At 42.5% G+C, this 23,230-nt stretch overlaps 43 non-coding genes across 43 annotated transcripts; all 43 read right to left on the bottom strand.

Annotated features, from left to right (window-relative positions):
* Nucleotides 1-262: 262 nt before the first annotated feature.
* Nucleotides 263-381, bottom strand: LOC140023753 (5S ribosomal RNA). Its single transcript, XR_011827719.1, has one exon. It is a non-coding gene; the product is annotated as a 5S ribosomal RNA (ribosomal RNA).
* A 417-nt stretch (nt 382-798) lies between these two features.
* On the bottom strand, nt 799-917 carry LOC140022554 (5S ribosomal RNA). The gene has a single exon (XR_011826536.1). It is a non-coding gene; the product is annotated as a 5S ribosomal RNA (ribosomal RNA).
* Nucleotides 918-1,329: 412 nt separating this feature from the next.
* LOC140031778 (5S ribosomal RNA) lies at nt 1,330-1,448 on the bottom strand. Its single transcript, XR_011835703.1, has one exon. It is a non-coding gene; the product is annotated as a 5S ribosomal RNA (ribosomal RNA).
* A 416-nt stretch (nt 1,449-1,864) lies between these two features.
* Nucleotides 1,865-1,983, bottom strand: LOC140025072 (5S ribosomal RNA). The gene has a single exon (XR_011829049.1). It is a non-coding gene; the product is annotated as a 5S ribosomal RNA (ribosomal RNA).
* Nucleotides 1,984-2,400: 417 nt separating this feature from the next.
* On the bottom strand, nt 2,401-2,519 carry LOC140032248 (5S ribosomal RNA). Its single transcript, XR_011836173.1, has one exon. It is a non-coding gene; the product is annotated as a 5S ribosomal RNA (ribosomal RNA).
* Nucleotides 2,520-2,936: 417 nt separating this feature from the next.
* On the bottom strand, nt 2,937-3,055 carry LOC140031893 (5S ribosomal RNA). The gene has a single exon (XR_011835818.1). It is a non-coding gene; the product is annotated as a 5S ribosomal RNA (ribosomal RNA).
* A 416-nt stretch (nt 3,056-3,471) lies between these two features.
* On the bottom strand, nt 3,472-3,590 carry LOC140024315 (5S ribosomal RNA). The gene has a single exon (XR_011828288.1). It is a non-coding gene; the product is annotated as a 5S ribosomal RNA (ribosomal RNA).
* Nucleotides 3,591-4,006: 416 nt separating this feature from the next.
* LOC140022553 (5S ribosomal RNA) lies at nt 4,007-4,125 on the bottom strand. The gene has a single exon (XR_011826535.1). It is a non-coding gene; the product is annotated as a 5S ribosomal RNA (ribosomal RNA).
* A 416-nt stretch (nt 4,126-4,541) lies between these two features.
* Nucleotides 4,542-4,660, bottom strand: LOC140022552 (5S ribosomal RNA). Its single transcript, XR_011826534.1, has one exon. It is a non-coding gene; the product is annotated as a 5S ribosomal RNA (ribosomal RNA).
* Nucleotides 4,661-5,075: 415 nt separating this feature from the next.
* On the bottom strand, nt 5,076-5,194 carry LOC140023875 (5S ribosomal RNA). The gene has a single exon (XR_011827840.1). It is a non-coding gene; the product is annotated as a 5S ribosomal RNA (ribosomal RNA).
* Nucleotides 5,195-5,611: 417 nt separating this feature from the next.
* On the bottom strand, nt 5,612-5,730 carry LOC140021981 (5S ribosomal RNA). Its single transcript, XR_011825963.1, has one exon. It is a non-coding gene; the product is annotated as a 5S ribosomal RNA (ribosomal RNA).
* A 416-nt stretch (nt 5,731-6,146) lies between these two features.
* LOC140023423 (5S ribosomal RNA) lies at nt 6,147-6,265 on the bottom strand. The gene has a single exon (XR_011827393.1). It is a non-coding gene; the product is annotated as a 5S ribosomal RNA (ribosomal RNA).
* A 416-nt stretch (nt 6,266-6,681) lies between these two features.
* On the bottom strand, nt 6,682-6,800 carry LOC140023257 (5S ribosomal RNA). Its single transcript, XR_011827228.1, has one exon. It is a non-coding gene; the product is annotated as a 5S ribosomal RNA (ribosomal RNA).
* A 417-nt stretch (nt 6,801-7,217) lies between these two features.
* On the bottom strand, nt 7,218-7,336 carry LOC140023752 (5S ribosomal RNA). Its single transcript, XR_011827718.1, has one exon. It is a non-coding gene; the product is annotated as a 5S ribosomal RNA (ribosomal RNA).
* A 417-nt stretch (nt 7,337-7,753) lies between these two features.
* Nucleotides 7,754-7,872, bottom strand: LOC140022035 (5S ribosomal RNA). The gene has a single exon (XR_011826017.1). It is a non-coding gene; the product is annotated as a 5S ribosomal RNA (ribosomal RNA).
* A 416-nt stretch (nt 7,873-8,288) lies between these two features.
* On the bottom strand, nt 8,289-8,407 carry LOC140022551 (5S ribosomal RNA). The gene has a single exon (XR_011826533.1). It is a non-coding gene; the product is annotated as a 5S ribosomal RNA (ribosomal RNA).
* A 416-nt stretch (nt 8,408-8,823) lies between these two features.
* LOC140023422 (5S ribosomal RNA) lies at nt 8,824-8,942 on the bottom strand. Its single transcript, XR_011827391.1, has one exon. It is a non-coding gene; the product is annotated as a 5S ribosomal RNA (ribosomal RNA).
* Nucleotides 8,943-9,359: 417 nt separating this feature from the next.
* Nucleotides 9,360-9,478, bottom strand: LOC140024718 (5S ribosomal RNA). The gene has a single exon (XR_011828694.1). It is a non-coding gene; the product is annotated as a 5S ribosomal RNA (ribosomal RNA).
* Nucleotides 9,479-9,895: 417 nt separating this feature from the next.
* On the bottom strand, nt 9,896-10,014 carry LOC140025071 (5S ribosomal RNA). Its single transcript, XR_011829048.1, has one exon. It is a non-coding gene; the product is annotated as a 5S ribosomal RNA (ribosomal RNA).
* Nucleotides 10,015-10,431: 417 nt separating this feature from the next.
* Nucleotides 10,432-10,550, bottom strand: LOC140032247 (5S ribosomal RNA). The gene has a single exon (XR_011836172.1). It is a non-coding gene; the product is annotated as a 5S ribosomal RNA (ribosomal RNA).
* Nucleotides 10,551-10,967: 417 nt separating this feature from the next.
* LOC140031892 (5S ribosomal RNA) lies at nt 10,968-11,086 on the bottom strand. Its single transcript, XR_011835817.1, has one exon. It is a non-coding gene; the product is annotated as a 5S ribosomal RNA (ribosomal RNA).
* A 416-nt stretch (nt 11,087-11,502) lies between these two features.
* LOC140024313 (5S ribosomal RNA) lies at nt 11,503-11,621 on the bottom strand. The gene has a single exon (XR_011828286.1). It is a non-coding gene; the product is annotated as a 5S ribosomal RNA (ribosomal RNA).
* A 416-nt stretch (nt 11,622-12,037) lies between these two features.
* On the bottom strand, nt 12,038-12,156 carry LOC140022550 (5S ribosomal RNA). The gene has a single exon (XR_011826532.1). It is a non-coding gene; the product is annotated as a 5S ribosomal RNA (ribosomal RNA).
* Nucleotides 12,157-12,572: 416 nt separating this feature from the next.
* LOC140022548 (5S ribosomal RNA) lies at nt 12,573-12,691 on the bottom strand. Its single transcript, XR_011826530.1, has one exon. It is a non-coding gene; the product is annotated as a 5S ribosomal RNA (ribosomal RNA).
* A 415-nt stretch (nt 12,692-13,106) lies between these two features.
* Nucleotides 13,107-13,225, bottom strand: LOC140023874 (5S ribosomal RNA). The gene has a single exon (XR_011827839.1). It is a non-coding gene; the product is annotated as a 5S ribosomal RNA (ribosomal RNA).
* A 417-nt stretch (nt 13,226-13,642) lies between these two features.
* Nucleotides 13,643-13,761, bottom strand: LOC140021980 (5S ribosomal RNA). The gene has a single exon (XR_011825962.1). It is a non-coding gene; the product is annotated as a 5S ribosomal RNA (ribosomal RNA).
* Nucleotides 13,762-14,177: 416 nt separating this feature from the next.
* On the bottom strand, nt 14,178-14,296 carry LOC140023421 (5S ribosomal RNA). Its single transcript, XR_011827390.1, has one exon. It is a non-coding gene; the product is annotated as a 5S ribosomal RNA (ribosomal RNA).
* A 416-nt stretch (nt 14,297-14,712) lies between these two features.
* On the bottom strand, nt 14,713-14,831 carry LOC140023256 (5S ribosomal RNA). The gene has a single exon (XR_011827227.1). It is a non-coding gene; the product is annotated as a 5S ribosomal RNA (ribosomal RNA).
* A 417-nt stretch (nt 14,832-15,248) lies between these two features.
* On the bottom strand, nt 15,249-15,367 carry LOC140023751 (5S ribosomal RNA). Its single transcript, XR_011827717.1, has one exon. It is a non-coding gene; the product is annotated as a 5S ribosomal RNA (ribosomal RNA).
* A 417-nt stretch (nt 15,368-15,784) lies between these two features.
* LOC140022034 (5S ribosomal RNA) lies at nt 15,785-15,903 on the bottom strand. The gene has a single exon (XR_011826016.1). It is a non-coding gene; the product is annotated as a 5S ribosomal RNA (ribosomal RNA).
* Nucleotides 15,904-16,319: 416 nt separating this feature from the next.
* LOC140022547 (5S ribosomal RNA) lies at nt 16,320-16,438 on the bottom strand. Its single transcript, XR_011826529.1, has one exon. It is a non-coding gene; the product is annotated as a 5S ribosomal RNA (ribosomal RNA).
* A 416-nt stretch (nt 16,439-16,854) lies between these two features.
* Nucleotides 16,855-16,973, bottom strand: LOC140023420 (5S ribosomal RNA). The gene has a single exon (XR_011827389.1). It is a non-coding gene; the product is annotated as a 5S ribosomal RNA (ribosomal RNA).
* A 417-nt stretch (nt 16,974-17,390) lies between these two features.
* On the bottom strand, nt 17,391-17,509 carry LOC140023873 (5S ribosomal RNA). The gene has a single exon (XR_011827838.1). It is a non-coding gene; the product is annotated as a 5S ribosomal RNA (ribosomal RNA).
* A 417-nt stretch (nt 17,510-17,926) lies between these two features.
* LOC140022546 (5S ribosomal RNA) lies at nt 17,927-18,045 on the bottom strand. The gene has a single exon (XR_011826528.1). It is a non-coding gene; the product is annotated as a 5S ribosomal RNA (ribosomal RNA).
* A 417-nt stretch (nt 18,046-18,462) lies between these two features.
* LOC140021979 (5S ribosomal RNA) lies at nt 18,463-18,581 on the bottom strand. Its single transcript, XR_011825961.1, has one exon. It is a non-coding gene; the product is annotated as a 5S ribosomal RNA (ribosomal RNA).
* Nucleotides 18,582-18,993: 412 nt separating this feature from the next.
* LOC140023245 (5S ribosomal RNA) lies at nt 18,994-19,112 on the bottom strand. Its single transcript, XR_011827216.1, has one exon. It is a non-coding gene; the product is annotated as a 5S ribosomal RNA (ribosomal RNA).
* A 416-nt stretch (nt 19,113-19,528) lies between these two features.
* On the bottom strand, nt 19,529-19,647 carry LOC140022545 (5S ribosomal RNA). Its single transcript, XR_011826527.1, has one exon. It is a non-coding gene; the product is annotated as a 5S ribosomal RNA (ribosomal RNA).
* Nucleotides 19,648-20,059: 412 nt separating this feature from the next.
* LOC140031777 (5S ribosomal RNA) lies at nt 20,060-20,178 on the bottom strand. The gene has a single exon (XR_011835702.1). It is a non-coding gene; the product is annotated as a 5S ribosomal RNA (ribosomal RNA).
* A 416-nt stretch (nt 20,179-20,594) lies between these two features.
* LOC140025069 (5S ribosomal RNA) lies at nt 20,595-20,713 on the bottom strand. The gene has a single exon (XR_011829046.1). It is a non-coding gene; the product is annotated as a 5S ribosomal RNA (ribosomal RNA).
* A 417-nt stretch (nt 20,714-21,130) lies between these two features.
* On the bottom strand, nt 21,131-21,249 carry LOC140032246 (5S ribosomal RNA). The gene has a single exon (XR_011836171.1). It is a non-coding gene; the product is annotated as a 5S ribosomal RNA (ribosomal RNA).
* Nucleotides 21,250-21,666: 417 nt separating this feature from the next.
* LOC140031891 (5S ribosomal RNA) lies at nt 21,667-21,785 on the bottom strand. Its single transcript, XR_011835816.1, has one exon. It is a non-coding gene; the product is annotated as a 5S ribosomal RNA (ribosomal RNA).
* Nucleotides 21,786-22,201: 416 nt separating this feature from the next.
* On the bottom strand, nt 22,202-22,320 carry LOC140024312 (5S ribosomal RNA). The gene has a single exon (XR_011828285.1). It is a non-coding gene; the product is annotated as a 5S ribosomal RNA (ribosomal RNA).
* Nucleotides 22,321-22,736: 416 nt separating this feature from the next.
* Nucleotides 22,737-22,855, bottom strand: LOC140022544 (5S ribosomal RNA). Its single transcript, XR_011826526.1, has one exon. It is a non-coding gene; the product is annotated as a 5S ribosomal RNA (ribosomal RNA).
* Between the last annotated feature and the right edge of the window lie 375 nt (nt 22,856-23,230).

Here is a 23,230-nt window from a genome sequence, read left to right as displayed (position 1 = left end):
CCCCTGTTTTTTTCCATCATCCCGCAACTCTAAATTATCATGAAATCAATCCTTCACGCTTGCGCTGATACATTTGCGCCGATAAATTTGAGCGACGATCCGGCCTTTGATCGAGCCGTACCGTTCCTGATTTGTCTCGCGCCTTCAGATCCGCCTTCATGCTTCGAGAAGAAGCAAAATATAAAGAAATCGTTCCGAAGGACCTAAATTACTACAGGATAAAGAACGAATAGAAAATTTGAATTTCGAAACAAAAAAGAGAGGGGTGCAACAAGAGGAATTCCCAAGGGGTCACCCATCCTAATACTGCTCACGCCCAAGCACGCTTAACTTCGGAGTTCTGATGGGATACGGTGCATTAGTGCTGGTATGATCGCACCCACAACGTTCCTTTCGCTTTATTCTTTTAAACTACCCCGTCCTGCGAAGCAGTGTGGCTTTTCTAGACCGAAATTCATTTTAAGCGTCAATTCAAGCATTTTCCTATTATCCTTTTATTTATTTGCTTTCATATTTTTTTTTTGTTATTGATTTGCCCCCTGTTTTTTTCCATCATCCCGCAACTCTAAATTATCATGAAATCAATCCTTCACGCTTGCGGTGATACATTTGCGCCGACAAATTTGAGCGACGATCCGGGCTTTGATCGAGCCGTACCGTTCCTGATTTGTCTCGCGCCTTCAGATCCTCCTTCACGCTTCGACAAGAAGCAAAATATTAAGCAATCGTTCCGACGGAGCTAAATTACTACAGGATAAAGAACGAATAGGAAATTTGGATTTCGAAACAAAAAAGAGAGGGGTGCAACACGAGGACTTCCCAGGGGGTCACCAATCCAAGTACTACTCTCGCCCAAACACGCTTAATTTCGAAGTTCTGATGGGATCCGGTGCATTAGTGCTGGTATGATCGCACCCGCCATATTCCTTTCGCTTTATTCTTTTAAACTACCCCGTCCTGCGAAGCAGTGTGGCTTTTCTAAACCGAAATTCATTTTAAGCGTCAATTCAAGCATTTTCCTATTATCCTTTTATTTATTTGCTTTCATAATTTTTTTTATATTGATTTGCCCCCTGTTTTTTTCCATCATCCCGCAACTCTAAATTATCATGAAATCAATCCTTCACGCTTGCGCTGATACATTTGCGCCGACAAATTTGAGCGACGATTCGGGCTTTGATCGAGCCGTACCGTTCCTGATTTGTCTCGCTTCAGATCCGCCTTCATGCTTCGAGAAGAAGCCAAATATAAAGCAATCGTTCCGAAGGACCTAAATTACTACAGGATAAAGAACGAATAGAAAATTTGAATTTCGGAACAAAAAAGAAAGGGGTGCAACAAGAGGACTTCCCAGGGGGTCACCCATCCTAGTACTACTCTCGCCCAAGCATGCTTAACTTCGGAGTTCTGATGGGATCCGGTGCATTAGTGCTGGTATGATCGCACCCGCCATGTTCATTTCGCTTTATTCTTTTAAACTACCCCGTCCTGCGAAGCAGTGTGGCTTTTCTAGACCGAAATTCATTTTAAGCGTCAATTCAAGCATTTTCCTATTATCCTTTTATTTATTTGCTTTCAAATTTTTTTTTGTTATTGATTTGCCCCCTATTTTTTTCCATCATCCCGCAACTCTAAATTATCATGAAATCAATCCTTCACGCTTGCGCTGATACATTTGCGCCGACAAATTTGAGCGACGATCCGGGCTTTGATCGAGCCGTACCGTTCCTGATTTGTCTCGCGCCTTCAGATCCTCCTTCACGCTTCGACAAGAAGCAAAATATTAAGCAATCGTTCCGACGGAGCTAAATTAGTACAGGATAAAGAACGAATAGGAAATTTGGATTTCGAAACAAAAAAGAGAGGGGTGCAACACGAGGACTTCCCAGGGGGTCACCAATCCAAGTACTACTCTCGCTCAAACACGCTTAATTTCGATGTTCTGATGGGATCCGGTGCATTAGTGCTGGTATGATCGCACCCGCCATATTCCTTTCGCTTTATTCTTTTAAACTACCCCGTCCTGTGAAGCAGTGTGGCTTTTCTAGACCGAAATTCATTTTAAGCGTCAATTCAAGCATTTTCCTATTATCCTTTTATTTATTTGCTTTCATATTTTTTTTTTGTTATTGATTTGCCCCCTGTTTTTTTCCATCATCCCGCAACTCTAAATTATCATGAAATCAATCCTTCACGCTTGCGGTGATACATTTGCGCCGACAAATTTGAGCGACGATCCGGGCTTTGATCGAGCCGTACCGTTCCTGATTTGTCTCGCGCCTTCAGATCCTCCTTCACGCTTCGACAAGAAGCAAAATATTAAGCAATCGTTCCGACGGAGCTAAATTACTACAGGATAAAGAACGAATAGAAAATTTGGATTTCGAAACAAAAAAGAGAGGGGTGTAACACGAGGACTTCCCAGGGGGTCACCAATCCAAGTACTACTCTCGCCCAAGCATGCTTAACTTCGGAGTTCTGATGGGATCCGGTGCATTAGTGCTGGTATGATCACACCCGCCATGTTCCTTTCGCTTTATTCTTTTAAAATACCCCGTCCTGCGAAGCAGTGTGGCTTTTCTAGACCGAAATTCATTTTAAGCGTCAATTCAAGCATTTTCCTATTATCCTTTTATTTATTTGCTTTCATATTTTTTTTTTGTTATTGATTTGCCCCCTGTTTTTTTCCATCATCCCGCAACTCTAAATTATCATGAAATCAATCCTTCACGCTTGCGCTGATACATTTGCGCCGACAAATTTGAGCGACGATCCGGGCTTTGATCGAGCCGTACCGTTCCTGATTTGTCTCGCGCCTTCAGATCCTCCTTCACGCTTCGACAAGAAGCAAAATATTAAGCAATCGTTCCGACGGAGCTAAATTACTACAGGATAAAGAACGAATAGGAAATTTGGATTTCGAAACAAAAAAAAGAGGGGTGCAACAAGAGGAATTCCCAGGGGGTCACCCATCCTAGTACTACTCTCGCCCAAGCATGCTTAACTTCGGAGTTCTGATGGGATCCGGTGCATTAGTGCTGGTATGATCGCACCCGCCATGTTCCTTTCGCTTTATTCTTTTAAACCATCCCGTCCTGCGAAGCAGTGTGGCTTTTCTAGACCGAAATTCATTTTAAGCGTCAATTCAAGCATTTTTCTCTTACCCTTTTGTTTATTTGCTTTCATATTTTTTTTTGTTATTGATTTGCCCCCTGTTTTTTTCCATCATCCCGCAACTCTAAATTATCATGAAATCAATCCTTCACGCTTGCGCTGATACATTTGCGCCGACAAATTTGAGCGACGATCCGGGCTTTGATCGAGCCGTACCGTTCCTGATTTGTCTCGCGCCTTCAGATCCTCCTTCACGCTTCGACAAGAAGGAAAATATTAAGCAATCGTTCCGACAGAGCTAAATTACTACAGGATAAAGAACGAATAGGAAATTTGGATTTCGAAACAAAAAAGAGAGGGGTGCAACACGAGGACTTCCCAGGGGGTCACCAATCCAAGTACTACTCTCGCCCAAACACGCTTAATTTCGAAGTTCTGATAGGATCCGGTGCATTAGTGCTGGTATGATCGCACCCGCCATATTCCTTTCGCTTTATTCTTTTAAACTACCCCGTCCTGCGAAGCAGTGTGGCTTTTCTAGACCGAAATTCATTTTAAGCGTCAATTCAAGCATTTTCCTATTATCCTTTTATTTATTTGCTTTCATATTTTTTTTTGTTATTGATTTGCCCCCTGTTTTTTTCCATCATCCCGCAACTCTAAATTATCATGAAATCAATCCTTCACGCTTGCGCTGATACATTTGCGCCGACAAATTTGAGCGACGATCCGGGCTTTGATCGAGCAGTACCGTTCCTGATTTGTCTCGCGCCTTCAGATCCTCCTTCACGCTTCGACAAGAAGCAAAATATTAAGCAATCGTTCCGACGGAGCTAAATTACTACAGGATAAAGAACGAATAGGAAATTTGGATTTCGAAACAAAAAAGAGAGGGGTGCAACACGAGGACTTCCCAGGGGGTCACCAATCCAAGTACTACTCTCGCCCAAACACGCTTAATTTCGAAGTTCTGATGGGATCCGGTGCATTAGTGCTGGTATGATCGCACCCGCCATATTCCTTTCGCTTTATTCTTTTAAACTACCCCGTCCTGCGAAGCAGTGTGGCTTTTCTAGACCGAAATTCATTTTAAGCGTCAATTCAAGCATTTTCCTATTATCCTTTTATTTATTTGCTTTCATAATTTTTTTTGTTATTGATTTGCCCCCTGTTTTTTTCCATCATCCCGCAACTCTACATTATCATGAAATCAATCCTTCACGCTTGCGCTGATACATTTGCGCCGACAAATTTGATCGACGATCCGGGCTTTGATCGAGCCGTACCGTTCCTGATTTGTCTCGCGCCTTCAGATCCTCCTTCACGCTTCGACAAGAAGCAAAATATTAAGCAATCGTTCCGACGGAGCTAAATTACTACAGGATAAAGAACGAATAGGAAATTTGGATTTCGAAACAAAAAAGAGAGGGGTGCAACACGAGGACTTCCCAGGGGGTCACCAATCCAAGTACTACTCTCGCCCAAACACGCTTAATTTCGAAGTTCTGATGGGATCCGGTGCATTAGTGCTGGTATGATCGCACCCGCCATATTCCTTTCGCTTTATTCTTTTAAACTACCCCGTCCTGCGAAGCAGTGTGGCTTTTCTAGACCGAAATTCATTTTAAGCGTCAATTCAAGCATTTTCCTATTATCCTTTTATTTATTTGCTTTCATAATTTTTTTTGTTATTGATTTGCCCCCTGTTTTTTTCCATCATCCCGAACTCTACATTATCATGAAATCAATCCTTCACGCTTGCACTGATACATTTGCGCCGACAAATTTGAGCGACGATCCGGGCTTTGATCGAGCCGTACCGTTCCTGATTTGTCTCGCGCCTTCAGATCCTCCTTCACGCTTCGACAAGAAGCAAAATATTAAGCAATCGTTCCGACGGAGCTAAATTACTACAGGATAAAGAACGAATAGAAAATTTGAATTTCGAAACAAAAAAGAGAGGGGTGCAACAAGAGGAATTCCCAGGGGGTCACCCATCCTAGCACTACTATCGCCCAAGCATGCTTAACTTCGGAGTTCTGATGGGATCCGGTGCATTAGTGCTGGTATGATCGCACCCGCCATGTTCCTTTCGCTTTATTCTTTTAAACTACCCCGTCCTGCGAAGCAGTGTGGCTTTTCTAGACCGAAATTCATTTTAAGCGTCAAATCAAGCGTTTTCCTATTATCCTTTTATTTATTTGCTTTCATATTTTTTTTTTGTTATTGATTTGCCCCCTGTTTTTTTCCATCATCCCGCAACTCTAAATTATCATCAAATCAATCCTTCACGCTTGCGCTGATACATTTGCGCCGATAAATTTGAGCGACGATCCGGGGTTTGATCGAGCCGTACCGTTCCTGATTTGTCTCGCGCCTTCAGATCCGCCTTCACGTTTCGAGACGAAGCAAAAAATAAAGCAATCGTTCCGAAGGACCTAAATTACTACAGGATAAAGAACGAATAGGAAATTTGGATTTCGAAACAAAAAAGAGAGGGGTGCAACACGAGAACTTCCCAGGGGGTCACCAATCCAAGTACTACTCTCGCCCAAACACGCTTAATTTCGAAGTTCTGATGGGATCCGGTGCATTAGTGCTGGTATGATCGCACCCGCCATATTCCTTTCGCTTTATTCTTTTAAACTACCCCGTCCTGCGAAGCAGTGTGGCTTTTCTAGACCGAAATTCATTTTAAGCGTCAATTCAAGCATTTTCCTATTATCCTTTTATTTATTTGCTTTCGTAATTTTTTTTGTTATTGATTTGCCCCCTGTTTTTTTCCATCATCCCGCAACTCTACATTATCATGAAATCAATCCTTCACGCTTGCGCTGATACATTTGCGCCGATAAATTTGAGCGACGATCCGGGCTTTGATCGAGCCGTACCGTTCCTGATTTGTCTCGCGCCTTCAGATCCGCCTTCATGCTTCGAGAAGAAGCAAAATATAAAGAAATCGTTCCGAAGGACCTAAATTACTACAGGATAAAGAACGAATAGAAAATTTGAATTTCGAAACAAAAAAGAGAGGGGTGCAACAAGAGGAATTCCCAGGGGGTCACCCATCCTAATACTGCTCACGCCCAAGCACGCTTAACTTCGGAGTTCTGATGGGATACGGTGCATTAGTGCTGGTATGATCGCACCCACAACGTTCCTTTCGCTTTATTCTTTTAAACTATCCCGTCCTGCGAAGCAGTGTGGCTTTTCTAGACCGAAATTCATTTTAAGCGTCAATTCAAGCATTTTCCTATTATCCTTTTATTTATTTGCTTTCATAATTTTTTTTGTTATTGATTTGCCCCCTGTTTTTTTCCATCATCCCGCAACTCTACATTATCATGAAATCAATCCTTCACGCTTGCGCTGATACATTTGCACCGACAAATTTGAGCGACGATCCGGGCTTTGATCGAGCCGTACCGTTCCTGATTTGTCTCGCGCCTTCAGATCCTCCTTCACGCTTCGACAAGAAGCAAAATATTAAGCAATCGTTCCGACGGAGCTAAATTACTACAGGATAAAGAACGAATAGAAAATTTGAATTTCGAAACAAAAAAGAGAGGGGTGCAACAAGAGGAATTCCCAGGGGGTCACCCATCCTAACACTACTCTCGCCCAAGCATGCTTAACTTCGGAGTTCTGATGGGATCCGGTGCATTAGTGCTGGTATGATCGCACCCGCCATGTTCCTTTCGCTTTATTCTTTTAAACTACCCCGTCCTGCGAAGCAGTGTGGCTTTTCTAGACCGAAATTCATTTTAAGCGTCAATTCAAGCATTTTCCTATTATCCTTTTATTTATTTGCTTTCATATTTTTTTTTTGTTATTGATTTGCCCCCTGTTTTTTTCCATCATCCCGCAACTCTAAATTATCATGAAATCAATCCTTCACGCTTGCGCTGATACATTTGCGCCGATAAATTTGAGCGACGATCCGGCCTTTGATCGAGCCGTACCGTTCCTGATTTGTCTCGCGCCTTCAGATCCGCCTTCATGCTTCGAGAAGAAGCAAAATATAAAGAAATCGTTCCGAAGGACCTAAATTACTACAGGATAAAGAACGAATAGAAAATTTGAATTTCGAAACAAAAAAGAGAGGGGTGCAACAAGAGGAATTCCCAAGGGGTCACCCATCCTAATACTGCTCACGCCCAAGCACGCTTAACTTCGGAGTTCTGATGGGATACGGTGCATTAGTGCTGGTATGATCGCACCCACAACGTTCCTTTCGCTTTATTCTTTTAAACTACCCCGTCCTGCGAAGCAGTGTGGCTTTTCTAGACCGAAATTCATTTTAAGCGTCAATTCAAGCATTTTCCTATTATCCTTTTATTTATTTGCTTTCATATTTTTTTTTTGTTATTGATTTGCCCCCTGTTTTTTTCCATCATCCCGCAACTCTAAATTATCATGAAATCAATCCTTCACGCTTGCGGTGATACATTTGCGCCGACAAATTTGAGCGACGATCCGGGCTTTGATCGAGCCGTACCGTTCCTGATTTGTCTCGCGCCTTCAGATCCTCCTTCACGCTTCGACAAGAAGCAAAATATTAAGCAATCGTTCCGACGGAGCTAAATTACTACAGGATAAAGAACGAATAGGAAATTTGGATTTCGAAACAAAAAAGAGAGGGGTGCAATACGAGGACTTCCCAGGGGGTCACCAATCCAAGTACTACTCTCGCCCAAACACGCTTAATTTCGAAGTTCTGATGGGATCCGGTGCATTAGTGCTGGTATGATCGCACCCGCCATATTCCTTTCGCTTTATTCTTTTAAACTACCCCGTCCTGCGAAGCAGTGTGGCTTTTCTAGACCGAAATTCATTTTAAGCGTCAATTCAAGCATTTTCCTATTATCCTTTTATTTATTTGCTTTCATATTTTTTTTTGTTATTGATTTGCCCCCTGTTTTTTTCCATCATCCCGCAACTCTAAATTATCATGAAATCAATCCTTCACGCTTGCGCTGATACATTTGCGCCGACAAATTTGAGCGACGATCCGAGCTTTGATCGAGCCGTACCGTTCCTGATTTGTCTCGCGCCTTCAGATCCTCCTTCACGCTTCGACAAGAAGCAAAATATTAAGCAATCGTTCCGACGGAGCTAAATTACTACAGGATAAAGAACGAATAGGAAATTTGGATTTCGAAACAAAAAAGAGAGGGGTGCAACACGAGGACTTCCCAGGGGGTCACCAATCCAAGTACTACTCTCGCCCAAACACGCTTAATTTCGAAGTTCTGATGGGATCCGGTGCATTAGTGCTGGTATGATCGCACCCGCCATATTCCTTTCGCTTTATTCTTTTAAACTACCCAGTCCTGCGAAGCAGTGTGGCTTTTCTAGACCGAAATTCATTTTAAGCGTCAATTCAAGCATTTTCCTATTATCCTTTTATTTATTTGCTTTCATAATTTTTTTTGTTATTGATTTGCCCCCTGTTTTTTTCCATCATCCCGCAACTCTAAATTATCATGAAATCAATCCTTCATGCTTGCGCTGATACATTTGCGCCGATAAATTTGAGCGACGATCCGGGCTTTGATCGAGCCGTACCGTTCCTGATTTGTCTCGCGCCTTCAGATCCGCCTTCATGCTTCGAGAAGAAGCAAAATATAAAGAAATCGTTCCGAAGGACCTAAATTACTACAGGATAAAGAACGAATAGAAAATTTGAATTTCGAAACAAAAAAGAGAGGGGTGCAACAAGAGGAATTCCCAGGGGGTCACCCATCCTAATACTGCTCACGCCCAAGCACGCTTAACTTCGGAGTTCTGATGGGATACGGTGCATTAGTGCTGGTATGATCGCACCCACAACGTTCCTTTCGCTTTATTCTTTTAAACTACCCCGTCCTGCGAAGCAGTGTGGCTTTTCTAGACCGAAATTCATTTTAAGCGTCAATTCAAGCATTTTCCTATTATCCTTTTATTTATTTGCTTTCATATTTTTTTTTTGTTATTGATTTGCCCCCTGTTTTTTTCCATCATCCCGCAACTCTAAATTATCATGAAATCAATCCTTCACGCTTGCGCTGATACATTTGCGCCGACAAATTTGAGCGACGATCCGGGCTTTGATCGAGCCGTACCGTTCCTGATTTGTCTCGCGCCTTCAGATCCTCCTTCACGCTTCGACAAGAAGCAAAATATTAAGCAATCGTTCCGACGGAGCTAAATTACTACAGGATAAAGAACGAATAGGAAATTTGGATTTCGAAACAAAAAAAAGAGGGGTGCAACAAGAGGAATTCCCAGGGGGTCACCAATCCAAGTACTACTCTCGCCCAAACACGCTTAATTTCGAAGTTCTGATGGGATCCGGTGCATTAGTGCTGGTATGATCGCACCCGCCATATTCCTTTCGCTTTATTCTTTTAAACTACCCCGTCCTGCGAAGCAGTGTGGCTTTTCTAGACCGAAATTCATTTTAAGCGTCAATTCAAGCATTTTCCTATTATCCTTTTATTTGTTTGCTTTCATATTTTTTTTTTGTTATTGATTTGCCCCCTGTTTTTTTCCATCATCCCGCAACTCTAAATTATCATGAAATCAATCCTTCACGCTTGCGCTGATACATTTGCGCCGACAAATTTGAGCGACGATCCGGGCTTTGATCGAGCCGTACCGTTCCTGATTTGTCTCGCGCCTTCAGATCCTCCTTCACGCTTCGACAAGAAGCAAAATATTAAGCAATCGTTCCGACGGAGCTAAATTAGTACAGGATAAAGAACGAATAGGAAATTTGGATTTCGAAACAAAAAAGAGAGGGGTGCAACACGAGGACTTCCCAGGGGGTCACCAATCCAAGTACTACTCTCGCTCAAACACGCTTAATTTCGATGTTCTGATGGGATCCGGTGCATTAGTGCTGGTATGATCGCACCCGCCATATTCCTTTCGCTTTATTCTTTTAAACTACCCCGTCCTGTGAAGCAGTGTGGCTTTTCTAGACCGAAATTCATTTTAAGCGTCAATTCAAGCATTTTCCTATTATCCTTTTATTTATTTACTTTCATATTTTTTTTTTGTTATTGATTTGCCCCCTGTTTTTTTCCATCATCCCGCAACTCTAAATTATCATGAAATCAATCCTTCACGCTTGCGCTGATACATTTGCGCCGACAAATTTGAGCGACGATCCGGGCTTTGATCGAGCCGTACCGTTCCTGATTTGTCTCGCGCCTTCAGATCCTCCTTCACGCTTCGACAAGAAGCAAAATATTAAGCAATCGTTCCGACGGAGCTAAATTACTACAGGATAAAGAACGAATAGGAAATTTGGATTTCGAAACAAAAAAGAGAGGGGTGTAACACGAGGACTTCCCAGGGGGTCACCAATCCAAGTACTACTCTCGCCCAAGCATGCTTAACTTCGGAGTTCTGATGGGATCCGGTGCATTAGTGCTGGTATGATCACACCCGCCATGTTCCTTTCGCTTTATTCTTTTAAACTACCCCGTCCTGCGAAGCAGTGTGGCTTTTCTAGACCGAAATTCATTTTAAGCGTCAATTCAAGCATTTTCCTATTATCCTTTTATTTATTTGCTTTCATATTTTTTTTTTGTTATTGATTTGCCCCCTGTTTTTTTCCATCATCCCGCAACTCTAAATTATCATGAAATCAATCCTTCACGCTTGCGCTGATACATTTGCGCCGACAAATTTGAGCGACGATCCGGGCTTTGATCGAGCCGTACCGTTCCTGATTTGTCTCGCGCCTTCAGATCCTCCTTCACGCTTCGACAAGAAGCAAAATATTAAGCAATCGTTCCGACGGAGCTAAATTACTACAGGATAAAGAACGAATAGGAAATTTGGATTTCGAAACAAAAAAAAGAGGGGTGCAACAAGAGGAATTCCCAGGGGGTCACCCATCCTAGTACTACTCTCGCCCAAGCATGCTTAACTTCGGAGTTCTGATGGGATCCGGTGCATTAGTGCTGGTATGATCGCACCCGCCATGTTCCTTTCGCTTTATTCTTTTAAACCATCCCGTCCTGCGAAGCAGTGTGGCTTTTCTAGACCGAAATTCATTTTAAGCGTCAATTCAAGCATTTTTCTCTTACCCTTTTGTTTATTTGCTTTCATATTTTTTTTTGTTATTGATTTGCCCCCTGTTTTTTTCCATCATCCCGCAACTCTAAATTATCATGAAATCAATCCTTCACGCTTGCGCTGATACATTTGCGCCGACAAATTTGAGCGACGATCCGGGCTTTGATCGAGCCGTACCGTTCCTGATTTGTCTCGCGCCTTCAGATCCTCCTTCACGCTTCGACAAGAAGGAAAATATTAAGCAATCGTTCCGACAGAGCTAAATTACTACAGGATAAAGAACGAATAGGAAATTTGGATTTCGAAACAAAAAAGAGAGGGGTGCAACACGAGGACTTCCCAGGGGGTCACCAATCCAAGTACTACTCTCGCCCAAACACGCTTAATTTCGAAGTTCTGATAGGATCCGGTGCATTAGTGCTGGTATGATCGCACCCGCCATATTCCTTTCGCTTTATTCTTTTAAACTACCCCGTCCTGCGAAGCAGTGTGGCTTTTCTAGACCGAAATTCATTTTAAGCGTCAATTCAAGCATTTTCCTATTATCCTTTTATTTATTTGCTTTCATATTTTTTTTTGTTATTGATTTGCCCCCTGTTTTTTTCCATCATCCCGCAACTCTAAATTATCATGAAATCAATCCTTCACGCTTGCGCTGATACATTTGCGCCGACAAATTTGAGCGACGATCCGGGCTTTGATCGAGCAGTACCGTTCCTGATTTGTCTCGCGCCTTCAGATCCTCCTTCACGCTTCGACAAGAAGCAAAATATTAAGCAATCGTTCCGACGGAGCTAAATTACTACAGGATAAAGAACGAATAGGAAATTTGGATTTCGAAACAAAAAAGAGAGGGGTGCAACACGAGGACTTCCCAGGGGGTCACCAATCCAAGTACTACTCTCGCCCAAACACGCTTAATTTCGAAGTTCTGATGGGATCCGGTGCATTAGTGCTGGTATGATCGCACCCGCCATATTCCTTTCGCTTTATTCTTTTAAACTACCCAGTCCTGCGAAGCAATGTGGCTTTTCTAGACCGAAATTCATTTTAAGCGTCAATTCAAGCATTTTCCTATTATCCTTTTATTTATTTGCTTTCATAATTTTTTTTGTTATTGATTTGCCCCCTGTTTTTTTCCATCATCCCGCAACTCTACATTATCATGAAATCAATCCTTCACGCTTGCGCTGATACATTTGCGCCGACAAATTTGATCGACGATCCGGGCTTTGATCGAGCCGTACCGTTCCTGATTTGTCTCGCGCCTTCAGATCCTCCTTCACGCTTCGACAAGAAGCAAAATATTAAGCAATCGTTCCGACGGAGCTAAATTACTACAGGATAAAGAACGAATAGGAAATTTGGATTTCGAAACAAAAAAGAGAGGGGTGCAACACGAGGACTTCCCAGGGGGTCACCAATCCAAGTACTACTCTCGCCCAAACACGCTTAATTTCGAAGTTCTGATGGGATCCGGTGCATTAGTGCTGGTATGATCGCACCCGCCATATTCCTTTCGCTTTATTCTTTTAAACTACCCCGTCCTGCGAAGCAGTGTGGCTTTTCTAGACCGAAATTCATTTTAAGCGTCAATTCAAGCATTTTCCTATTATCCTTTTATTTATTTGCTTTCATAATTTTTTTTGTTATTGATTTGCCCCCTGTTTTTTTCCATCATCCCGAACTCTACATTATCATGAAATCAATCCTTCACGCTTGCACTGATACATTTGCGCCGACAAATTTGAGCGACGATCCGGGCTTTGATCGAGCCGTACCGTTCCTGATTTGTCTCGCGCCTTCAGATCCTCCTTCACGCTTCGACAAGAAGCAAAATATTAAGCAATCGTTCCGACGGAGCTAAATTACTACAGGATAAAGAACGAATAGAAAATTTGAATTTCGAAACAAAAAAGAGAGGGGTGCAACAAGAGGAATTCCCAGGGGGTCACCCATCCTAGCACTACTATCGCCCAAGCATGCTTAACTTCGGAGTTCTGATGGGATCCGGTGCATTAGTGCTGGTATGATCGCACCCGCCATGTTCCTTTCGCTTTATTCTTTTAAACTACCCCGTCCTGCGAAGCAGTGTGGCTTTTCTAGACCGAAATTCATTTTAAGCGTCAAATCAAGCGTTTTCCTATTATCCTTTTATTTATTTGCTTTCATATTTTTTTTTTGTTATTGATTTGCCCCCTGTTTTTTTCCATCATCCCGCAACTCTAAATTATCATCAAATCAATCCTTCACGCTTGCGCTGATACATTTGCGCCGATAAATTTGAGCGACGATCCGGGGTTTGATCGAGCCGTACCGTTCCTGATTTGTCTCGCGCCTTCAGATCCGCCTTCACGTTTCGAGACGAAGCAAAAAATAAAGCAATCGTTCCGAAGGACCTAAATTACTACAGGATAAAGAACGAATAGGAAATTTGGATTTCGAAACAAAAAAGAGAGGGGTGCAACACGAGAACTTCCCAGGGGGTCACCAATCCAAGTACTACTCTCGCCCAAACACGCTTAATTTCGAAGTTCTGATGGGATCCGGTGCATTAGTGCTGGTATGATCGCACCCGCCATATTCCTTTCGCTTTATTCTTTTAAACTACCCCGTCCTGCGAAGCAGTGTGGCTTTTCTAGACCGAAATTCATTTTAAGCGTCAATTCAAGCATTTTCCTATTATCCTTTTATTTATTTGCTTTCGTAATTTTTTTTGTTATTGATTTGCCCCCTGTTTTTTTCCATCATCCCGCAACTCTACATTATCATGAAATCAATCCTTCACGCTTGCGCTGATACATTTGCGCCGATAAATTTGAGCGACGATCCGGGCTTTGATCGAGCCGTACCGTTCCTGATTTGTCTCGCGCCTTCAGATCCGCCTTCATGCTTCGAGAAGAAGCAAAATATAAAGAAATCGTTCCGAAGGACCTAAATTACTACAGGATAAAGAACGAATAGAAAATTTGAATTTCGAAACAAAAAAGAGAGGGGTGCAACAAGAGGAATTCCCAGGGGGTCACCCATCCTAATACTGCTCACGCCCAAGCACGCTTAACTTCGGAGTTCTGATGGGATACGGTGCATTAGTGCTGGTATGATCGCACCCACAACGTTCCTTTCGCTTTATTCTTTTAAACTATCCCGTCCTGCGAAGCAGTGTGGCTTTTCTAGACCGAAATTCATTTTAAGCGTCAATTCAAGCATTTTCCTATTATCCTTTTATTTATTTGCTTTCATAATTTTTTTTGTTATTGATTTGCCCCCTGTTTTTTTCCATCATCCCGCAACTCTACATTATCATGAAATCAATCCTTCACGCTTGCGCTGATACATTTGCGCCGACAAATTTGAGCGACGATCCGGGCTTTGATCGAGCCGTACCGTTCCTGATTTGTCTCGCGCCTTCAGATCCTCCTTCACGCTTCGACAAGAAGCAAAATATTAAGCAATCGTTCCGACGGAGCTAAATTACTACAGGATAAAGAACGAATAGAAAATTTGAATTTCGAAACAAAAAAGAGAGGGGTGCAACAAGAGGAATTCCCAGGGGGTCACCCATCCTAACACTACTCTCGCCCAAGCATGCTTAACTTCGGAGTTCTGATGGGATCCGGTGCATTAGTGCTGGTATGATCGCACCCGCCATGTTCCTTTCGCTTTATTCTTTTAAACTACCCCGTCCTGCGAAGCAGTGTGGCTTTTCTAGACCGAAATTCATTTTAAGCGTCAATTCAAGCATTTTCCTATTATCCTTTTATTTATTTGCTTTCATATTTTTTTTTTGTTATTGATTTGCCCCCTGTTTTTTTCCATCATCCCGCAACTCTAAATTATCATGAAATCAATCCTTCACGCTTGCGCTGATACATTTGCGCCGATAAATTTGAGCGACGATCCGGCCTTTGATCGAGCCGTACCGTTCCTGATTTGTCTCGCGCCTTCAGATTCGCCTTCATGCTTCGAGAAGAAGCAAAATATAAAGAAATCGTTCCGAAGGACCTAAATTACTACAGGATAAAGAACGAATAGAAAATTTGAATTTCGAAACAAAAAAGAGAGGGGTGCAACAAGAGGAATTCCCAAGGGGTCACCCATCCTAATACTGCTCACGCCCAAGCACGCTTAACTTCGGAGTTCTGATGGGATACGGTGCATTAGTGCTGGTATGATCGCACCCACAACGTTCCTTTCGCTTTATTCTTTTAAACTACCCCGTCCTGCGAAGCAGTGTGGCTTTTCTAGACCGAAATTCATTTTAAGCGTCAATTCAAGCATTTTCCTATTATCCTTTTATTTATTTGCTTTCATATTTTTTTTTTGTTATTGATTTGCCCCCTGTTTTTTTCCATCATCCCGCAACTCTAAATTATCATGAAATCAATCCTTCACGCTTGCGGTGATACATTTGCGCCGACAAATTTGAGCGACGATCCGGGCTTTGATCGAGCCGTACCGTTCCTGATTTGTCTCGCGCCTTCAGATCCTCCTTCACGCTTCGACAAGAAGCAAAATATTAAGCAATCGTTCCGACGGAGCTAAATTACTACAGGATAAAGAACGAATAGGAAATTTGGATTTCGAAACAAAAAAGAGAGGGGTGCAATACGAGGACTTCCCAGGGGGTCACCAATCCAAGTACTACTCTCGCCCAAACACGCTTAATTTCGAAGTTCTGATGGGATCCGGTGCATTAGTGCTGGTATGATCGCACCCGCCATATTCCTTTCGCTTTATTCTTTTAAACTACCCCGTCCTGCGAAGCAGTGTGGCTTTTCTAGACCGAAATTCATTTTAAGCGTCAATTCAAGCATTTTCCTATTATCCTTTTATTTATTTGCTTTCATATTTTTTTTTGTTATTGATTTGCCCCCTGTTTTTTTCCATCATCCCGCAACTCTAAATTATCATGAAATCAATCCTTCACGCTTGCGCTGATACATTTGCGCCGACAAATTTGAGCGACGATCCGAGCTTTGATCGAGCCGTACCGTTCCTGATTTGTCTCGCGCCTTCAGATCCTCCTTCACGCTTCGACAAGAAGCAAAATATTAAGCAATCGTTCCGACGGAGCTAAATTACTACAGGATAAAGAACGAATAGGAAATTTGGATTTCGAAACAAAAAAGAGAGGGGTGCAACACGAGGACTTCCCAGGGGGTCACCAATCCAAGTACTACTCTCGCCCAAACACGCTTAATTTCGAAGTTCTGATGGGATCCGGTGCATTAGTGCTGGTATGATCGCACCCGCCATATTCCTTTCGCTTTATTCTTTTAAACTACCCAGTCCTGCGAAGCAGTGTGGCTTTTCTAGACCGAAATTCATTTTAAGCGTCAATTCAAGCATTTTCCTATTATCCTTTTATTTATTTGCTTTCATAATTTTTTTTGTTATTGATTTGCCCCCTGTTTTTTTCCATCATCCCGCAACTCTAAATTATCATGAAATCAATCCTTCATGCTTGCGCTGATACATTTGCGCCGATAAATTTGAGCGACGATCCGGGCTTTGATCGAGCCGTACCGTTCCTGATTTGTCTCGCGCCTTCAGATCCGCCTTCATGCTTCGAGAAGAAGCAAAATATAAAGAAATCGTTCCGAAGGACCTAAATTACTACAGGATAAAGAACGAATAGAAAATTTGAATTTCGAAACAAAAAAGAGAGGGGTGCAACAAGAGGAATTCCCAGGGGGTCACCCATCCTAATACTGCTCACGCCCAAGCACGCTTAACTTCGGAGTTCTGATGGGATACGGTGCATTAGTGCTGGTATGATCGCACCCACAACGTTCCTTTCGCTTTATTCTTTTAAACTACCCCGTCCTGCGAAGCAGTGTGGCTTTTCTAGACCGAAATTCATTTTAAGCGTCAATTCAAGCATTTTCCTATTATCCTTTTATTTATTTGCTTTCATATTTTTTTTTTGTTATTGATTTGCCCCCTGTTTTTTTCCATCATCCCGCAACTCTAAATTATCATGAAATCAATCCTTCACGCTTGCGCTGATACATTTGCGCCGACAAATTTGAGCGACGATCCGGGCTTTGATCGAGCCGTACCGTTCCTGATTTGTCTCGCGCCTTCAGATCCTCCTTCACGCTTCGACAAGAAGCAAAATATTAAGCAATCGTTCCGACGGAGCTAAATTACTACAGGATAAAGAACGAATAGAAAATTTGAATTTCGAAACAAAAAAGAGAGGGGTGCAACAAGAGGAATTCCCAGGGGGTCACCCATCCTAGCACTACTATCGCCCAAGCATGCTTAACTTCGGAGTTCTGATGGGATCCGGTGCATTAGTGCTGGTATGATCGCACCCGCCATGTTCCTTTCGCTTTATTCTTTTAAACTACCCCGTCCTGCGAAGCAGTGTGGCTTTTCTAGACCGAAATTCATTTTAAGCGTCAATTCAAGCATTTTCCTATTATCCTTTTATTTATTTGCTTTCATATTTTTTTTTTGTTATTGATTTGCCCCCTGTTTTTTTCCATCATCCCGCAACTCTAAATTATCATGAAATCAATCCTTCACGCTTGCGCTGATACATTTGCGCCGACAAATTTGAGCGACGATCCGGGCTTTGATCGAGCCGTACCGTTCCTGATTTGTCTCGCGCCTTCAGATCCTCCTTCACGCTTCGACAAGAAGCAAAATATTAAGCAATCGTTCCGACGGAGCTAAATTACTACAGGATAAAGAACGAATAGGAAATTTGGATTTCGAAACAAAAAAGAGAGGGGTGCAACACGAGGACTTCCCAGGGGGTCACCAATCCAAGTACTACTCTCGCCCAAACACGCTTAATTTCGAAGTTCTGATGGGATCCGGTGCATTAGTGCTGGTATGATCGCACCCGCCATATTCCTTTCGCTTTATTCTTTTAAACTACCCCGTCCTGCGAAGCAGTGTGGCTTTTCTAAACCGAAATTCATTTTAAGCGTCAATTCAAGCATTTTTCTCTTACCCTTTTGTTTATTTGCTTTCATATTTTTTTTTTGTTATTGATTTGCCCCCTGTTTTTTTCCATCATCCCGCAACTCTAAATTATCATGAAATCAATCCTTCACGCTTGCGCTGATACATTTGCGCCGACAAATTTGAGCGACGATCCGGGCTTTGATCGAGCCGTACCGTTCCTGATTTGTCTCGCGCCTTCAGATCCTCCTTCACGCTTCGACAAGAAGCAAAATATTAAGCAATCGTTCCGACGGAGCTAAATTACTACAGGATAAAGAACGAATAGGAAATTTGGATTTCGAAACAAAAAAGAGAGGGGTGCAACACGAGAACTTCCCAGGGGGTCACCAATCCAAGTACTACTCTCGCCCAAACACGCTTAATTTCGAAGTTCTGATGGGATCCGGTGCATTAGTGCTGGTATGATCGCACCCGCCATATTCCTTTCGCTTTATTCTTTTAAACTACCCCGTCCTGCGAAGCAGTGTGGCTTTTCTAGACCGAAATTCATTTTAAGCGTCAATTCAAGCATTTTCCTATTATCCTTTTATTCATTTGCTTTCATAATTTTTTTTATATTGATTTGCCCCCTGTTTTTTTCCATCATCCCGCAACTCTAAATTATCATGAAATCAATCCTTCACGCTTGCGCTGATACATTTGCGCCGACAAATTTGAGCGACGATTCGGGCTTTGATCGAGCCGTACCGTTCCTGATTTGTCTCGCTTCAGATCCGCCTTCATGCTTCGAGAAGAAGCAAAATATAAAGCAATCGTTCCGAAGGACCTAAATTACTACAGGATAAAGAACGAATAGAAAATTTGAATTTCGAAACAAAAAAGAAAGGGGTGCAACAAGAGGACTTCCTAGGGGGTCACCCATCCTAGTACTACTCTCGCCAAAGCATGCTTAACTTCGGAGTTCTGATGGGATCCGGTGCATTAGTGCTGGTATGATCGCACCCGCCATGTTCCTTTCGCTTTATTCTTTTAAACTACCCCGTCCTGCGAAGCAGTGTGGCTTTTCTAGACCGAAATTCATTTTAAGCGTCAATTCAAGCATTTTCCTATTATCCTTTTATTTATTTGCTTTCATATTTTTTTTTGTTATTGATTTGCCCCCTGTTTTTTTCCATCATCCCGCAACTCTAAATTATCATGAAATCAATCCTTCACGCTTGCGCTGATACATTTGCGCCGACAAATTTGAGCGACGATCCGGGCTTTGATCGAGCCGTACCGTTCCTGATTTGTCTCGCGCCTTCAGATCCTCCTTCACGCTTCGACAAGAAGCAAAATATTAAGCAATCGTTCCGACGGAGCTAAATTACTACAGGATAAAGAACGAATAGGAAATTTGGATTTCGAAACAAAAAAGAGAGGGGTGCAACACGAGGACTTCCCAGGGGGTCACCAATCCAAGTACTACTCTCGCCCAAACACGCTTAATTTCGAAGTTCTGATGGGATCCGGTGCATTAGTGCTGGTATGATCGCACCCGCCATATTCCTTTCGCTTTATTCTTTTAAACTACCCCATCCTGCGAAGCAGTGTGGCTTTTCTAAACCGAAATTCATTTTAAGCGTCAATTCAAGCATTTTCCTATTATCCTTTTATTTATTTGCTTTCATAATTTTTTTTATATTGATTTGCCCCCTGTTTTTTTCCATCATCCCGCAACTCTAAATTATCATGAAATCAATCCTTCACGCTTGCGCTGATACATTTGCGCCGACAAATTTGAGCGACGATTCGGGCTTTGATCGAGCCGTACCGTTCCTGATTTGTCTCGCTTCAGATCCGCCTTCATGCTTCGAGAAGAAGCCAAATATAAAGCAATCGTTCCGAAGGACCTAAATTACTACAGGATAAAGAACGAATAGAAAATTTGAATTTCGAAACAAAAAAGAAAGGGGTGCAACAAGAGGACTTCCCAGGGGGTCACCCATCCTAGTACTACTCTCGCCCAAGCATGCTTAACTTCGGAGTTCTGATGGGATCCGGTGCATTAGTGCTGGTATGATCGCACCCGCCATGTTCCTTTCGCTTTATTCTTTTAAACTACCCCGTCCTGCGAAGCAGTGTGGCTTTTCTAGACCGAAATTCATTTTAAGCGTCAATTCAAGCATTTTCCTATTATCCTTTTATTTATTTGCTTTCAAATTTTTTTTTGTTATTGATTTGCCCCCTGTTTTTTTCCATCATCCCGCAACTCTAAATTATCATGAAATCAATCCTTCACGCTTGCGCTGATACATTTGCGCCGACAAATTTGAGCGACGATCCGGGCTTTGATCGAGCCGTACCGTTCCTGATTTGTCTCGCGCCTTCAGATCCTCCTTCACGCTTCGACAAGAAGCAAAATATTAAGCAATCGTTCCGACGGAGCTAAATTAGTACAGGATAAAGAACGAATAGGAAATTTGGATTTCGAAACAAAAAAGAGAGGGGTGCAACACGAGGACTTCCCAGGGGGTCACCAATCCAAGTACTACTCTCGCTCAAACACGCTTAATTTCGATGTTCTGATGGGATCCGGTGCATTAGTGCTGGTATGATCGCACCCGCCATATTCCTTTCGCTTTATTCTTTTAAACTACCCCGTCCTGTGAAGCAGTGTGGCTTTTCTAGACCGAAATTCATTTTAAGCGTCAATTCAAGCATTTTCCTATTATCCTTTTATTTATTTGCTTTCATATTTTTTTTTTGTTATTGATTTGCCCCCTGTTTTTTTCCATCATCCCGCAACTCTAAATTATCATGAAATCAATCCTTCACGCTTGCGCTGATACATTTGCGCCGACAAATTTGAGCGACGATCCGGGCTTTGATCGAGCCGTACCGTTCCTGATTTGTCTCGCGCCTTCAGATCCTCCTTCACGCTTCGACAAGAAGCAAAATATTAAGCAATCGTTCCGACGGAGCTAAATTACTACAGGATAAAGAACGAATAGGAAATTTGGATTTCGAAACAAAAAAGAGAGGGGTGTAACACGAGGACTTCCCAGGGGGTCACCAATCCAAGTACTACTCTCGCCCAAGCATGCTTAACTTCGGAGTTCTGATGGGATCCGGTGCATTAGTGCTGGTATGATCACACCCGCCATGTTCCTTTCGCTTTATTCTTTTAAACTACCCCGTCCTGCGAAGCAGTGTGGCTTTTCTAGACCGAAATTCATTTTAAGCGTCAATTCAAGCATTTTCCTATTATCCTTTTATTTATTTGCTTTCATATTTTTTTTTTGTTATTGATTTGCCCCCTGTTTTTTTCCATCATCCCGCAACTCTAAATTATCATGAAATCAATCCTTCACGCTTGCGCTGATACATTTGCGCCGACAAATTTGAGCGACGATCCGGGCTTTGATCGAGCCGTACCGTTCCTGATTTGTCTCGCGCCTTCAGATCCTCCTTCACGCTTCGACAAGAAGCAAAATATTAAGCAATCGTTCCGACGGAGCTAAATTACTACAGGATAAAGAACGAATAGGAAATTTGGATTTCGAAACAAAAAAAAGAGGGGTGCAACAAGAGGAATTCCCAGGGGGTCACCCATCCTAGTACTACTCTCGCCCAAGCATGCTTAACTTCGGAGTTCTGATGGGATCCGGTGCATTAGTGCTGGTATGATCGCACCCGCCATGTTCCTTTCGCTTTATTCTTTTAAACCATCCCGTCCTGCGAAGCAGTGTGGCTTTTCTAGACCGAAATTCATTTTAAGCGTCAATTCAAGCATTTTTCTCTTACCCTTTTGTTTATTTGCTTTCATATTTTTTTTTGTTATTGATTTGCCCCCTGTTTTTTTCCATCATCCCGCAACTCTAAATTATCATGAAATCAATCCTTCACGCTTGCGCTGATACATTTGCGCCGACAAATTTGAGCGACGATCCGGGCTTTGATCGAGCCGTACCGTTCCTGATTTGTCTCGCGCCTTCAGATCCTCCTTCACGCTTCGACAAGAAGGAAAATATTAAGCAATCGTTCCGACAGAGCTAAATTACTACAGGATAAAGAACGAATAGGAAATTTGGATTTCGAAACAAAAAAGAGAGGGGTGCAACACGAGGACTTCCCAGGGGGTCACCAATCCAAGTACTACTCTCGCCCAAACACGCTTAATTTCGAAGTTCTGATAGGATCCGGTGCATTAGTGCTGGTATGATCGCACCCGCCATATTCCTTTCGCTTTATTCTTTTAAACTACCCCGTCCTGCGAAGCAGTGTGGCTTTTCTAGACCGAAATTCATTTTAAGCGTCAATTCAAGCATTTTCCTATTATCCTTTTATTTATTTGCTTTCATATTTTTTTTTGTTATTGATTTGCCCCCTGTTTTTTTCCATCATCCCGCAACTCTAAATTATCATGAAATCAATCCTTCACGCTTGCGCTGATACATTTGCGCCGACAAATTTGAGCGACGATCCGGGCTTTGATCGAGCAGTACCGTTCCTGATTTGTCTCGCGCCTTCAGATCCTCCTTCACGCTTCGACAAGAAGCAAAATATTAAGCAATCGTTCCGACGGAGCTAAATTACTACAGGATAAAGAACGAATAGGAAATTTGGATTTCGAAACAAAAAAGAGAGGGGTGCAACACGAGGACTTCCCAGGGGGTCACCAATCCAAGTACTACTCTCGCCCAAACACGCTTAATTTCGAAGTTCTGATGGGATCCGGTGCATTAGTGCTGGTATGATCGCACCCGCCATATTCCTTTCGCTTTATTCTTTTAAACTACCCAGTCCTGCGAAGCAATGTGGCTTTTCTAGACCGAAATTCATTTTAAGCGTCAATTCAAGCATTTTCCTATTATCCTTTTATTTATTTGCTTTCATAATTTTTTTTGTTATTGATTTGCCCCCTGTTTTTTTCCATCATCCCGCAACTCTACATTATCATGAAATCAATCCTTCACGCTTGCGCTGATACATTTGCGCCGACAAATTTGATCGACGATCCGGGCTTTGATCGAGCCGTACCATTCCTGATTTGTCTCGCGCCTTCAGATCCTCCTTCATGCTTCGACAAGAAGCAAAATATTAAGCAATCGTTCCGACGGAGCTAAATTACTACAGGATA

The sequence above is a fragment of the Coffea arabica genome, chromosome 11e, assembly GCF_036785885.1.
Source record: "Coffea arabica cultivar ET-39 chromosome 11e, Coffea Arabica ET-39 HiFi, whole genome shotgun sequence".
Lineage (NCBI taxonomy): Eukaryota > Viridiplantae > Streptophyta > Magnoliopsida > Gentianales > Rubiaceae > Coffea > Coffea arabica.
This window is presented reverse-complemented; position numbering and strand designations above follow the sequence as displayed.